Below are 16,603 nucleotides of genomic sequence, written 5' to 3'. Positions count from 1 at the left end.
TGAATTCTTAAATTAAAATCCAACTTGATAAATTAGTGCCTTTGATGAAGCCATCCAGTCCTCTGCCCCTGCCTGCCGGCACTGACTAAATACAAAAGAAAGAGGGAGTCTTGGGGGGAAGGAGAGCCCTGTGGCCTCTGCAGGAAGATCAGGGTTCCAGGCTGCAGAAGAAAACTTTAAATCAAGGGAAGAATGACCTTGCCCAGGGCTTTAGGCACATGGGTCCTCCGCTGCAGCATGTGCCACTGTCACTCCCTGACATGTGCTATGCAGAGAGCAGGTATTACACAGCAGTGCTTTGATGTCTCCCAGGTTTGATGTAGGGCCAAGTAGGGCCTAGAGTGGCCAGAGCTCACAGGCTGGTTCCTCTGGCTGTGGCCGGCCTTTTCCATTTTTCCCTAATGCATTGTACAAACATTATCTCTTTCCATTTGTGCAGTGGGTGGAGCAAAGTTACAGAGCACTACTTTATAAAGCCTGGCCTCCCCCCCTCCCAGCCCCACTGATGCCTTTTGCCTAGTCACATGTTTGGGTCAAAGACAGAACACTCAGCAAGGTTCAGTGTGGTTGGCTGTGGCTCACAGAATACAGGCAACCAGAGACAGAGCTGCAGTACCCATTAAAACCGTGGAGAGCTTGCTGATTGCCTCAAAAATCAGCAGTCCTGAGTATCTGTGCAGTGCTCTGCTAGTGTCTGAATGCTAGAGAGAGCACTCAACTCTTTTTAGACTTCCCAGAGATTCTAGTATCTGCTGCTATGACTGTTTTTTGTTTGTTTTGTTTGTTTGTTTGTGACAGGGTCTCACTCTGTCACCCAGGCTCAAGTGCAGTAGTGCTATCCTCTGCTGACTGTGTCCTCAACCTCCGGGCTCAACTGAACCTCCCAAGTAGTTGGGACTATAGGCACATGCCACCATGCCCGGACTGTGACTGTTTTTATAATAAAGACCCAACATACTTTAAGGAGGGGAAAAGAGCTGGCCAAACGATTTTCTGCCTGAGTCACAGAATATGGTAAAGTCAGGGAGAACATAGACTTGATTTCACCAGACTAAGAAGCCTTCAAGTCATTCCCAGTGAACGCCAATCCTCTGATGTTACAAGCGCTGTGTTGGGCAGCACTTGATGAGAATCCGAGTAAGTCCATCTCTTCACTTGAGGGGACAGCAGACCTTCATGACATAGAAAACCGAGACTAATAAGCTTTTATTTCATAAATGAGGATGGTGCACCTTAAAGGAAAGACACAGTCACTGAAAGATACAGCAAAATCACTCCAATCCCAAGTGACTGACACCACAAATACCTTAAAGGCGTCTCAGAAGAATGTAGAACTTTAGACAGCAATAATGGGTGATTTGGATGAAAATGCTCACCTTCGCAGAAGCCTAAAATGACATTCCCAAGAAGCTCTGAGATGAAAAGAAAGAGTTCAGGAATCAAAGAACAAGAATAAAATGCTAAAAAACTTAAAACACATGAATGAAACTGGTTGTAAATAATAAAGACAGCCAGTTAAAATCTCTGCCGGAAACTGTGCTGAAAACAATAAATTTGCCTGCTCTATTTAGGAGAGTACATGGATGACAGCAACTTGGAATGAGACAAAGACAGTGAATCAGAAAATGGAAACCACATAGACTATCAACCAGGACTCAGTGTGAAGAGACTCACTGATGCTGCTAACATAAATGTTTCCTCTAACAGGCTTGAAGGAGAAAAACAAGGTTATTTTTAAATTATGTGAAGAAAATAAAATGAAGAGCTTACAGATCTAATAAAAAGTCACCAAACTGAACATGTAGTCTGAAAATTCAGAGCTTAAAGGTGAGATTCAAATGCCTCAGGTGGGCTGGGCTCAGTGGCTCACACCTGTAATCCCAGCACTTCGGGAGGTCAAGGTGGGCGGATCACTTGAGGTCAAGAGTTCAAGACCAGCCTGGCCAACACGGTGAAACTCTGTCTCGACTAAAAATACAAAAATTAGCCAGGTGTGGTGGTGTATGCCTGTAATCCCAGCTACTCAGAAGGCTGAGGCAAGAGAATCACTTGAACCCAGGAGGTGGAGGTTGCGGTGAGCGGAGATGGCACCATGGCACTCCAGCCTGAGTGACAGAACAAGATTCTGTCACACACACACACACACACACACACACACGCAGAATATGTCATGAAACTTGGCAGAAAATCAATTTAGGAGATAGTTTACCTCTTAGAAATAGAGAATAAACTTTTTGAAACATAGGAATACATCACCAATATAAATGGAAAACACAACTCCTACAGGAAGATGAATAAAGACTTGAAGAAAGAATTGCAAGGAACAACTTCTTTTTATCAGCTCTCTTGACTAAGAAGAAAGAAGCTCAAGGAGCTAAGAAAATAGAAAGACTAAAATTGGCTAAAGCAGAGTTTAAATCCAGGTTTCCCAAGTAGCCTCGTAGTAGGCCAATTAATGCCACCCCTTCCCCACAGGTCCAATACCCTAATCTCTGGGTCCTGTGCATATGTTATTCTACATGGCAAGAGGGACTTTTTGTAATTAAGGTTGTGGATCTCAAGGTGCAGAGATTATCCTGGATTAACCAGATGGGGCCAGTCTAATCACTTGAGCCCTTAAAAGCAGAGAAGTTTTTCCAGCTAAAGTCAGACGTGCAGCAGAAGAGGAAATCTAAGAGCTTCCAAGTGTGAGATGGATTTGATGTGCAATCACTGGCTCTGAGATACAGTTGCCCAGATACAAAGCTAAAAAGAGGCCTCTCAAAGCTAATAGAAGTTCCCAGGTGACAGCCAGCAAGGAAATGGATACCTCAGTCCTACAACTACAAGAAACTGGATTGTGCCCACAATTTGAGTGAATCTCCCTATAACCCATGCTGTCAACACAGATTATAGCCTGGTGAAACCTGAAGCAGAGAAACCAGTCAAGCTAACCCAGACTTCTGACCTACAGAGCTATGAGATAATAAACATGTGTTGCTATAATACACTAAACTGTGGTGATTTGTCTAGCAGCAGTAGAACACGCATGTCCCTGCTCTTCAACCGTACTCAGGAATTTAGGGTCACATGCAGTTTGATTCCATTTTCAAAGCAATGAACTTTTGCATATCCACCACCACAGATTTGCCTGTGTTCTCTCTCCTTAAAAGTTGTTTTATCTCTTTTTAGTTGGACTGCTATCATTTAATTGATGCTATATTTCCTCTTATTGAGGTTTGATAAAGTTATAATTTTTAAGATAGTATTTTTAAAATATAATGCTTTAAATACTATTTTTATAAATACATTACTTCTACTTCAGTGGACCCTACAGAATTAGATCACATAAATATTGTATTTTTAGCCAGGCATAGTGGCCCATGCCTATAAACCCAGCACTCTGGGAGGCTGAGTTGGAGGATCACTTGAGTCCAGGAGTTCAAGACTAGCCTGAGCAACATAGCAAAACCCTGTCTCTACAAAAAATTAGCCAGGCATGGTGGTGCATGCCTGTAGTCCCAGCTACTTGGGAGGCTGAGGTGGGTGAATCACCTGAACCTACGAAATCAAGACTACAGTGAGTCCTGATTGCACAATTACACTCCAGCCCGGGCAACCCGTGAGACCTTGTCTCAAAAAAAAATAAAATAAAATAAAATTGTATCTTTAGTGAAATAGAAGGTCCATCATTATTTAAATGATCATTGAACTTTGACATGACCAGGTGGAGACATTTGAAAGAATCAAGACCATTTCTATATTCTATGAGCTGTTATTAGAAATCAATACGATAAATTAATATTTTCTTCAATACATTTTTATTGTTTTTAAAAACAATGCACATATAGACATTTTTTAAAATCTTAAACAATAACAACACTGTCAACTAAACTTTGTAATATTTTTAGTAGGCTAGATTTAAACGCATATATTAATTTAGGGGAGTTGACATTTTGCAATCATTTGTTTTTTATTTTGTAATTTATTTTTAACCTTTGTTATTTCATTTAGTATATTCTTTGCTGTTTAAGTGGTTTTGTTTTATGCAGTGAAATAAAATATTTTCCATATATATCATATATATGGAAAACTATTCTATAATTGTATTACCTAGATTTTAAAAACACTACCTTAGAAATTATAATACTATCAAGCCTCAACAACAACAAATGTAGCATCAATTAAATAACAGGAGTTCAACTTAAAAGAAACATAATGACTTTTAAGTAGAGATAATGCAGGCAAACTTCTGTGGCTGTGGATGTACAGGAGTCTAGATAGATAGATAGATAGATAGATAGATAGATAGATAGATAGATAGATAAATTTCTTGAACTTTTGTTATGTCTAGCAACCTGTGAGGTGCTGGGGTGCTGGAGTTCCAAAGATGAATAAACCTTTTCTCACTGTCTCTGGGAGTAGGGGGAAATGAAGAAGGAGAGGCTGGGGAAACAGACATGTAAACAAATTATTGCTCTATGATGTAATACCTGTAATTACAGGGATATGCACAGAGCCTCATGGGATTGCTGCAGAAAGATTCTCTCTGGAGGAGTTAAAGCAAGGGAAAAATTCTGAGTTGATTTTTTTTTTAAAGATTTAGAAATTCGGGATTATTGCGGATTGGGTACTGTGTTCAGAAAGCAGTATAATAAAGTCTACACCCTTGCCTCTCGAATTTTGCCGAGAAATTTAGCAAGTGCTATGACCTAATTGCCTCTTCTGTGGCCTTTGGAAAGCAGTTTAAACTGGGAATTGGAAGACTGGAATTTTGTACCTAGATCCAACATTTGCTAAACAAATGGTTTGGGCCTCAGTTTCCACATTTGTAAACATAACAATGAATCATAACCACCCTGCTTATTTCATAGGAAAGTTGTAAAGATTAAACTAGATAATGTAGGTGAAAACACTCTGAAAACACCAGGGTATTCTACACATTCATCTAGGTCATGACATTTCTATCTTGAGTTGTCTGTGGCCAATATTAATTACTACTATGCATTAAAATAGGAAATTAATCAGAGTAATAAAACTATGTGATTCCTTAGAGTCCCATGGCACATTTCTTCTGAAGCTCTGCACATTTGTCCCCTCTTTGGTTTCCTGATTTCTTTGAAGAATAAGCTGGGGCATGCATTACTACTCCAGGATTGCAGGAGACTGAAGAGCGTGAAGTAAGAAGCCCAAGGTAGCATGGCTGAATGAGGATTTGAGCTCCAGTGCTTGTCTTCAGACTTCCTTTACACACATAGTACCCAGAGCACCAGGTAGAAATGACAGTGGTGCTTTCTAACAAATTATTTTGAAAGCTGCCCAGAACAGATAAGGATGTATTTATTCCAATCACAGATGCTCAACAGTAAAGCTCATCCTTTTCAGTATTCAACTGGGAGAAACAATCATGCCTCCAAAATTGAAAAGAAGAGAGCACTTCCTGACTGAGCACCTCTCCTCCTTGTGCCCAGGGCTTCCAACTTTCTTTCAATGGTCTGCACACCGTGGGAGCCTTCTGTTCTTCTGCTCTAGCCATTCTGGGCACACAATGAGATTCCACATCTCTACCTGTAGAAATTCCTCCCATCCCTAAGCTCAGTTCAAAATGCCATTCACCACTGATCCCAGCCACCAGAAATGTCTCCCTCACTTGAAAGTCACTCAGTTTAGACTGATGGGTAAGAGCCCAGGCCCCCAAGGCAGTCTGTGTGCATCCAAATCTCAGCCCTGCTACTATTAACAACCTCTCCACTTCTGATCCATTGTCTGTAAGTGGGATGCTGTGGTGATCATGCTAATAATACTTGGTCATTACAAGGTTATTAAAAAGATTAATAACAGGCAGCAAAAGCAAAAATAGACAAACACGATTATGTCAAACTAAAAAGCTTCTGCACAGCAAAGGAAACAATCAACAGAGTAAAGAGACAACATGCAGAATGGGAGAAAATATTTGCAAGCCATACATCTGATAAGGGGTTAATATCCAAAATATATAAGGAACTCAAACAGCTCAAAAGCAAGAATACAAATAACCGATTTTAAAAATGGGCAAAGGACCTGAATAGACATTTCTCAAAAGAAGACATACATGTGGCCAACAGACATATTAAAAAATGCTCAGCTTTACTAATCATCAGAGAAATTCCAATTCAAATCACAATGAGATATCACCTCATACTCGCTAGAATGACTACTATCGAAAGATGATAGACAAGTATTGGCAAGGATGCAGAGAAATGGGAATGCTTGCATACTGTTGGTGAAAATGTAAATTTTGAGCTTTCTCAAAAAATTAAAATAGAGTTACCATATGATCTAGCGATGCTTCTTCTGGGTATATATCCATAGGAAATGAAATCAGTATGTGGAAAGGATATCTGCACTCCCATGTTCATTGTGCCACTATTCACAATAGCCTAGACATGGAATCAACCTAAGAGCCCATCAATGGATGAAGAGATAAAGAAAATGTAATATGTGCACCCAACTGAATACTATTCAGCCTTTAAAAAGAAGGAAATCCTGTTGCAACAGCATGAATGAACCTGGAGGACATTATGTTCACTGAAATAAGACAGGCACAGAAAGACAAATACCACATCATCTCACTTATATGTGGAATCTTAAAAAAAGTCGAACTCAGTGTGTGATGTTCCCCTTCCTGTGTCCAAGTGTTTTCATTGTTCAATTCCCACCTATGAGTGAGAACATGCGATGTTTGGTGTTTTGTCCTTGCGATAGTTTGCTGAGAATTATGGTTTCCAGGGGCTTGTTGTGGGGTGGGGGGAGGGGAGAGGGCTAGCATTAGGAGATATACCTGATGTAAATGACGAGTTAATGGGTGCAGCATACCAACATGGCACATGTATACATATGTAACAAACCTGCACATTGTGCACATGTACCCTAGAACTTAAAGTATAATAAATAAATATATATATATACACACACACGTATATATACACATATATATATACACACACACATATATATATATACACATATATATATATAAAGTCGAACTCATAGAAGTAGAGAGAAGAATGGTGACTACCGGGGCTGGGGACTTGGTGATGGCAGGGGAGTGGGATTTGTGGAAATGTTGGCCAAAACATACAAAATTTCATTGAAGGGATACAGTCAAGAAATCTATTGTACAACATGGTGACTACAGATAATAATAATGTATTGTTTACGCTTGAAAATCACTGAGAGTAGATTGTGTGTTCTTATCTCAAAAAAATGATAAATACATGAGGTAATGCATATGTTAATTAGCTTGATTTAATCATTCCACAACGTACACATATTTCAAAACATGTTTTTAAAATATATACAATAATATGTAATTTTTATCAATTTTTTAATGTTTAAAAATTAAAAAGATAATCATGTAAAGTACACTTGATGGCACATGGAAATATCTAATAAATATTAGCTATCAAATTTTCTTCTATTCCTATGCAGATTTTTCTTCCTGTACTTGGTAGCCAGTTCTCTAAGATCAGGAATTGGTTGCATTGCCCCTCTTATCTCCTGCATAAAAGTACATCTCACTTCTGCCATTATGAGCTCTGCGAGCTTGGCCTACCGTTTAGTTTCTTTAAGTCTCAGTTTCACATCCATAAAATGGGGATAATATGAAAATTAAAGGCAATAATTTATACTAAAGCATATGGAACAGTGCTGACGAGATAGTAAGTAAGCAATGTATTTTAGCCATACTTGGTGCTTAAGAGTCTGTACTTAAAGTTATATTAAAGGATTAAGGCTCTGACATCACAGTGCTCAATGATCATGATATATAAACATCTATATCATGATCACATCATGAATTCCCTAGAGCGGGGATCCAGAGGCTGTCTGATTCGGTGCTTTTCCTGCAAGGATGATCCTGCCATCTTGGGCAAATACATAGATGCAAATTTTGCATTAGCCGAAAAGGACATAAAAAAACACCAGTTTTGGTGAGGAAAACATTACAACGTATGAGAGTTTATTTCCCAGGTAAAAAGCCAACAGGGTAACTATTAAAGACAAGATTTTGCAGCCAGAGCAGCAGGGCTCATATCTTGGCCCTCACCAGTCTTGTGATCTTGGCAAGTTTTACTTATCACATTAACTCGGATTCCTTAGCTCTAAAGTGAGGATACCTATAGTATCTGCCTCATAGACTTGTTGTCAAAATGAAAGGAGTTATCCTTTAGCAAGCACCCAAAGGAGTGTTTGGTGCATAGGAATCACTCAATAAATGTTAGCTATTATAATTCTTCCGCCTGTGAAATTCCCTGCCTTTGGCTCTACAGTAGGCCCACTGGAACAGTCCAACACTGAAGAATGGTTTTTGCAGTGCCTGTGTGTGCTTCTGCTATACCAGGGACATGGTGCTCTTTACACCCATGTTGTCAAGTATAGATCAAATTAGGGGAGAACGCTCTAAAATAAAACAAAGATGTCAGAGAATTGCCCCTTTGACAGGCACAGACTAAGACAATGGGAGTTCCATGAACATGAGCCATATATTCAGAAGAGTTTAGACAGAACAGTGCTTTGTTGTATTTCATGAGCTCATAGTACCCAAAGAAGCTAGTACAGTAGAACAATAGCTGATGTATCAGGTTTTTCGGTCATGTTATCAGTTACTGACAGCTTGCCAAACTGCCCCGGGCATTGACTCTGAATTCACATAACTAGAAGAGGAAAAGTATTAAAATGATCATTCTCCATTTGACTTTAAAACTCCCAGATTATCCAAATAAAAGATAAATCAAAGTGAAACCAAAGGGTAGCCTGTGTGTGGTATGGATTCCTGATGACAGTCAGGATCATTAACTTTGTTTCATTACTGAGATATCTAAGTAGTAAGGAGCAGGACATTTCATAAAAATGGCCTGAGGGGAACACGCTACAGAATATCTTTGAGTTATTTCACTTCAGCCCTTGGGTGGTAGGTTAGTTGGGTCTTTCATAAAAAGTTACCACAAAGTAGGTGGCTTGAAATAACAGAAATTTATTATTTCACAGTTCTGAAAGCTGGAAGTTTGATATCATCAAGGTTGGTCTCTTCTGGAGAGCTGTGAGGGAGAGTTGGTTCCCTGCCTCTATCTTAGCTTCTGCCAGTTACCAGCCATCTTTGGTGATCCTTAGCTTAGAGAGACAGTACTCCAATCTTTGCCTCTGTTGTCACATGGTCATCTTCTCCTTATTTGTCTCTGTGTCTTCACATCGCATTCTCCTCTGTGTATACATCTGTGTTTAAATTTCTCTTTTTTTATAAGGTTGGTAATTGTGGTGGCTGGGTGCAGTGGCTCAAGCCTGTAATCCCAGCACTTTGGGAGGCTGAAGCGGGCAGATTACCTGAGGCCAGAAGTTCAAGACCAGCCTGGCCAACATGGTAGAACTCCATCTCTACCAAAAAATAAATATATATATTAGCTGGGCGTGGTGGCATGTGTCTGTAGTCCCAGCTACTTGGGAGGCTGAGGCAGGAGAATCACTTGAACCTGGGAGGCAGAGGTTGCAGTGAGCTGAGATCGCACCATTGCACTCCTGTCTGAGCAACAAAAGCGAAACTCCATTTCAAAAAAAAGAAAAAAATAATTGTGGTAATGAAAGTAGTTAGTAAGTAAGTAACTGAAAGTAATGGCAAAAACCACAATGACTTTTGCACCAACCTGATATAAGAACACTGGTCACACTGGATTTGGGCCCAAACTAATGACCTCAATTTAACTTGATTCCATCTGCAAAGATCCAATTTCCAAATAAGGTGACATTTACAGGTATCAAGGGTTAGGATTTCAACATATCTCTTTGGGGGACACGATTCCACCAATAGCAGGTGGCAAATTTGCTAATTGCTAAAGAGAATTTAGAGTTGATGAGGTTCTTCCCATTGGTCTGTACATCTTCATTCCTTAGATAAGGAAGGCAAACATGTTTAACCTTTGGACTTGATTGTGGCTGGGATAATGATCTTCTAGTAGTTTTTCATTTAAGTTTTGTTTTGATATTTTTCAGGTTTTAAAAGAAATGGTATTTGCCTAGTCTTTAAATCTATTAACTCTTTATGTGCGTGTCACCCCCAAAAAAGTAAAATTACTAAGACTTTTTAGTTGGTCACTATTGCCTATGAAGTGAAAGACAAAAGAAGAGAGGCCACTGGGAGAAGTAACTGAATTCTTACCAGAGGCGCTGTGTACAAAGAAGTTCACTAGATGGGAGGGGAAAAGTAGCTAATTCCTCTTTCAAGGAAACCTGGAATAGGACATTCCAGCCCTCTCTGTATCTTTAAAGTAGGAACGAAGTTTTGGTTTCAGAATATTGGCTTCCAAAGTTGTAAAGGTAAGATATGAGAGGAAGGGCAGTGGCTTACAGATCCATGCAGGCAAATGGTTCCTCCTCTCCCCATTCTTTAGCAAAAGGCCATTAAGAAAAAAAAAGTTGGCCAGGCGCAATGACTCACACCTGTAATCCCAGCACTTTAGGAGATCCAGGTAGGCAGATTGCTTGAGCCCAGAAGTTGGAGACCAGCCTTGGCAACCTGGTGAAACCCTGTCTCTACTAAAAATAGATAAAAGTCAGTTGGGCGAGGTGGCTCATGCCTGTAATCCCAGCACTTTGGGAGGCTGAGGCAGGGGGATCATTTGAGGTCAGGAGTTCGAGACCAGCACAGTCAACATGGCAAAAACCTGTCTCTACTAAAAATACAAAAAAAAGAAAAAAAAGCTGGGAGTGGTGGCCCATGTCTGTAATCCCAGCACTTTGGGAGGCTGAGGCAGGGGGATCATTTGAGGTCAGGAGTTCGAGACCAGCACAGTCAACATGGTGAAAACCTGTCTCTACTAAAAATACAAAAAAAAGAGAAAAAAGCTGGGAGTGGTGGCCCATGCCTGTAATCCCAGCTACTGGGTGAGGCTGAGGCAGGAGAATAAGAGAATCACTTGAACCAGGGAGACAGAGGTTGCAGTGAGCCAAGATCGCACCACTGCTCTCCAGCCTGGGCAACAGAGCAAGACTCTGTCTCAAAAAAAGAAAGAAAGAAAAAAAAAGAAAAAGAAAAGAAAGAAAGAAAAAATTAGTGGGGCTTGGTGACGGACACCTGTACTCCCAGCTAATTGGGAGGCTGAGATGGGAGGATCACCTGAGCCTGGGAAGTCAAGGTTGCAGTGAATCATGATTGTGCCACTGCACTCCAGCCTGGGTGATGGGAGTGAAACCCTGACTCCAAAAAGAAAATGTTTTTAATTGACTAAGTTAGAAAGAAAACAAAAACAAAAACAAAAAAGCCACATTGCTCATGGATAGTATGACATTTATTTTTCTGGTTGTTTGTTTATGTATTAATATCAAAAATCACCAGTTATGGAGCACATATTAAATCCTACGACTGCTTGTTTTGTGAACAAGATTTTATTGCACACAGCCACTCCTATTAGATGTTTTTGTCTATGACTGCTTCTCACTATCGTGGCAGAGTTGAGTGTTACCCAAAGGGCCTGAAGTATCTACTATCTGGTCCTTAATAGAAAAATAAAGGTCACACTTTTTTAGACATCTACATAAGGAATTAGAAACTAAAGAACACCACAATACACCAAACACCCTACACATGGATTACAGGTAGTAACTTGCAATGAATTTCTTGGTATCACCATTTCTTTGACAAATCTATGAGCTTAGTGATAAAAACTTGGCATTAGTGCTCATTAGAAAAAGCCAAGTAGGGTTTAAACAACTGAAAATCCCTAGTAATCACAAGAATAAGGATGCCAAAAATTAGTTGAGGTACTATTAAGAATCACAACCCCAGAACTGCTAGAAAAAGAGAGACTGAATCACAGTCTAGCAGAGCTTTCCAGGATTAAAGGAGGAGATGAAAACCCTCTCCTTACCCTTGTTTATAACCACATTTTGTGTTAGGATGAAATTTGGCACAACTTCTGCCTGCTATTATTCTTGTAATTTTCCCATCCTTTTTCTGGAACACTGAACTATGGGAGGGTACACCCAACATTGCTGGAGACACCATGCCCTTCACAGGGTCCTCCCAAAGCGCTCCAGACACCAGCACCCTGGATAAAGCACCTGCCACTTTGTCCCAGGGGCTGAGGCTTCTCTCCAGTCTCCTGCATCTACCCCATTTTCAAGCCCTCTTGCTTTGGTCTCATGTGCCCACACTTTCAACCCAAACTGTGCCTTTCTGGCCAGTCTCTATGGATGAATACCTCAGCTGAACTGTCTACCTGGCTTTCCATAAGATCATCTTTGGTTCCAGGATCTATAATAAAAGCACCAGACCTGATCGATCCCAGTCTGCTCTGACCTCATCATTTTTCCCCTAAGGGCACAAATGTCCGGTCTCTAGCACTAAGCCACAGGGACATCTACATAAAATGGTGGCTGTTTCCGTTTTGCTGAATCTGTCTTTCGATGACAATTTCTGGGTTAACTCATCTCAGAACATACCAGAGCCTGAAGGATCTGCTGATCCTTTATATCCTAGGAGAATAAATGAATTAGCAGATATACAGCTCTTAGAAGTGTGCCTGACTAGAATAAGTATCTTATATGTTAGCCATTATTTGATCAAGGTCTCAGCCGGTGATTGTAGTTTCTTAGTGCTACACGGTGTTCAGAGAGATTCTAGAACCTAGCATCTTCCCCTAAAAGCATGATTTATCTTTGGTTGCTGAAATGTTAGTTTTGTCTAGGATCTCTTTTGAGTATTTCTTAATTCCTGTTTTTAAGTAGAGAAGAAAGTCTTTGGAAATGTGATTTTAAGTAGAATGAGAAGGCAAGAATACCTGTAGTATTTGTTTGTATTTTATTTTTAAGCCACGGAAACAATTTTGTCAATAAATAGGTGATCCTTAAACCTTCAAAAGCTTCGTCTAAAACAGAAGCAGTGTTTTCATTTTCTTAATAGATGTCTTTTACCATTTTGCATGCAGCCAAAAATATATTTCCCCAATACTAGCACAGAAAGAACTGCTAAAAGTGAGAGACATCCTGTTTATTCAGGGTTACTGCAGTCCCTTGGGGCGAGGACCATCTATTTTCATGTACTGCTAAACTGTCCATGATTATGATGTGCTGGGTGTTTTTTGCTCATTTCTCATGCTTCATATCTCTCTCTTGCTGATTTCTTGCCTTTTGAGCTCTTCAGCCAGCTGGCTGTGGTGGACAGGGCTGTAGGAAGGAGTGTAATAGAAATCAGGAAGTGAAGATGCTGATTCCCACACAACTGCCAGACTGGGAACGAGGCTGTCTTAAAGATCATTTGGGCAAAACACACGCTATACTGTTCCTGACATTATCTGTCAAGTGTCCGATCCAGAAGTAGCAAAGTGGGATGGATAATAATTAGTGGGTCTATAGGGACCATAATGATAGCTTGGTGGCCACTGGGAAATTTCAGTCAGTGAGCATGGCTCCTGATATGAGATAATGTGTGATCTTTAGACTCAGGTCTCTTTTAGAATAGCTGAAGCTGGCATTGGGCCCATATATGCCTCCAGGTAAAGGACATTCCAGAGGCATTTTGTCCAATACAAAGCCTGGAAGATTCCTCATATCTTGTACTAGATGTATTGTTGCCCTTGTTATATATCATAAATATCCATCTTCCGCATTAGATTCTGAGCTCCTTCAGGGTTAAAGTCATATAATTTTCATGTTTAGTTCCCCAATGCCCAGCAAGCAATTTATTAATCAATCAACCAATTTTATGAAAAACAAAAAACAAAACAAACAAACAAACAAACCACTGTACTTCATACCTGAATTAGACCAAACAGTTGAAACACTAATGGGACATTAGGACTCCTCCAGGGGGAATTAAAAGTGGTATCTCCCTTTCCTCTGTCCCATTCTCTTGAGTCATTTGCGAATGAGCTGGGAATGTTAGTCCCCCTCTTGCCTTAAAATGGAAAGGCTCTGGATGTAGGGCCCTGGAATAGTAATTAGAACTAACTTTCCCCATCCACCCACCCACTACGTGACACAAACTGCCTTCAAACCTGGCTGGAGAGATTCACCCAAATGCTTATTGTCATCTATTGCATCATCTTCTAGGAAAGAAGAAAATTGCTTCCATATCTCCATGGCCCTAAATGGTCTTTATCTAATCTGACCAAAGTCATCTCTTGGCCTTTTGATGCCAACAGCATTGGCCATCCTTGCTGCACCCAGGGTCACCCTAACCAAACACTCTGGAAGTGTGCGTGATTCATCAGGTCCCACCTTCTGGAAGTTACAACAGTAGTATGGGTAGGACAATAGGACAGAGTTACAGCAATAGCAGTGGCCAACCTGCATTGCAGAGAACCAAAACTGCAAGTTCTATTTCCATTCTCCATCCAAACAAATACTGTATTTTTTAAAAAATAAATAAATAAATCCAGATATGCCTTCCAGTTCCTTGACCTTAATCTCTCACTCTGGATCTGTTTAGATTCTATGCCCTTCATGTAGCTATTTACGACCCACTGGTTTACTATCTCGGTCTGATGTTCTAGACTCTGACATCTGGTCAAATATTTCATCAAATATTTGATACATGAATGAAGAGGAGACTTTAAGACTTTCAAAAGGATAAGAACCAGAGGCTAGGCATGGTGGCTCATACCTGTAATCCCAGCACTCTGGGAGGCCAAAGCAAGTGGATCACTTGAGGCCAGGAGTTCGAGACCAGCCTGGGCAACATGGTGAAACCTCACCACTATTAAAAATACAAAAATTAGCTGGGCACAATGGCAGGTGCCATTAATCCCAGCTACTCAGGAGGCTGAGGCACGAGGATCACTTAAACTTGAGAGGCAGAGGCAGAGTCTGCAGTGAGCTGAGATTGCACCACTGCATTCCAGCCTGGGCAACAGAGCAAGAACCTGTCTCAAAAAAAAAGGATAAGAACCAGAGCAGCAAACTCAACCCTGATACATTGCCATGTATCTCAGAAATATCTACCTGGATGTTAAAAGGGTAAATAGAGTTCACGCTCCATATTCCCCTGGTTAAATTGAGACATTATAAGACGGATGTGGGAAATAGAAGAGAACGAATTATGAGGTGTGCTGGCCCAAAGCCACATGCCTTGTGGGGAAACAAATTCTTTGACCACCCTCAACAACAGTGACTCCCAACCTCCTTGGAATTTTGGCACCCTATCATTATGTACTTGATGATCCAGTCTTGATTTGACAACCTCCACTCCCGCACTTGGCATGAAAAAAGTTATGCAGCATAGATTTATTTCATTTTTTCCTAATGAATGTGAATGAACATGACTTTTATTGCAAGCATTTTATAGCCTTTCTTGAAACAACTTGCATCATCCTGGCTAAATGGAACACAATTTTTCAAAAAAATAAACTTGAGCAGTCGTGTAGCTAACACAACACTACAGTTAGTAAGACAGCATGACTGCAACAGCCCCAAGGAAATAGACAGCAATCCTGGTTTCAGTGAGGGAGACAATGTGAGAGAGGGAGAGCTCCCAGTATACCTGAACATGTTTTCTGCAAATAGATTCCCGAACATCTCCTCACATCCTTCCAGTAAGTTTTCCAGTAAGCCTTCCAGTGAGCCTTCACTTGAGCCAGTTTCAGTTTGTTTTCCATCCCTGCAAACAAATGATCCTGGTCTAGACCATGCTGAATTGGCACTCAGAAAAAGATAAACAGAGACCAGTAAAAAGCCTTGGCAGACCCATAATCTACCTTCTCTCATCAGCCCCTCAGAGCACAATACCTTGCTGGAAGTGGAGGAGTGAGACAGAGGTTACTTCGGTGTCTGGGATCATGTATGTGCCGCCTGGTTTTCCTATAACCAGCTCTGACACTTCTGCCTAACAGAGCCATCTACCCATATCTGAAATCCCTAACTCTAAAGTAAAGATAACATTTTTCTTGGCTTCTTTGGCTGATATCTTTGGATAGAGCAAAGGAAAAAGAGATCAACAACACGGAGAGGAAAGATGAAACAAAACATGGAGAACTGTGTAAATGTATCCCCACCCAAACAAGCACACTTCATTCTACAGAGCACACAAAGAAAAGATCCTGGAGTTAGAAAAAGACTCTGTTACAGCAGAGTAAATACTTGCTGGGCTTTTCAACAAAAATTTCTTTGCCCTACAGACAGGTCTGGCTGCCTAATTTCTGCTATTAAACAAGCTCCAACTTGATCTGGACTTCATGAGGAAATGTGAAATTTGAACCTTTTTATTTCCCCAGCTTTTTTCCGTGCTCCCACTTTATTTTGGTTACTGCCTTGACTTCCACCCCCAGGTGATATAACTGCTTTATTTCCTCCTGCCCATAGCCTGTTCAACACATGGCGGTTGCTGGTCCATTTTCTCGAAGCACTGCTTTCTGCCATATAACCGTGGGTGGTACCAGTTTATACAGGCAGTGGCAGTATAGGCAGGAGGCGTTGGTTTCAACAAGGTGACAGCACACAGCTAAGCAGCCAGTGCCTTCTCTGGGCCTCAATTTCCTCATGTATGAAATAGATATTTCCTCACTAGTAGGGTTGTTGAGGGGATCAAATGAGAGAGCAAATGCAAAGCTCCTGGCTCAGGGGCAAGCACACAGCAGTACCCGCTAGGAGGATCCTGGCC

At 40.7% G+C, this 16,603-nt stretch overlaps 1 long non-coding RNA gene across 1 annotated transcript; it reads right to left on the bottom strand.

The window, feature by feature from the left end:
• Positions 1-12,791: 12,791 nt before the first annotated feature.
• Positions 12,792-15,799, bottom strand: LOC130541634 (uncharacterized). Its single transcript, XR_008955718.1, has 3 exons — positions 15,733-15,799; positions 15,488-15,604; positions 12,792-13,173 (listed from the first exon to the last, which is right to left on the bottom strand). It is a non-coding gene; the product is annotated as an uncharacterized LOC130541634 (long non-coding RNA).
• Positions 15,800-16,603: the final 804 nt, after the last annotated feature.

This window comes from Pan paniscus, chromosome 5 (assembly GCF_029289425.2).
Source record: "Pan paniscus chromosome 5, NHGRI_mPanPan1-v2.0_pri, whole genome shotgun sequence".
NCBI classification, from domain to species: domain Eukaryota; kingdom Metazoa; phylum Chordata; class Mammalia; order Primates; family Hominidae; genus Pan; species Pan paniscus.
The sequence above is the reverse complement of the archived record's forward strand: the minus strand, read 5'-3'. Positions and strand labels throughout refer to the sequence as shown.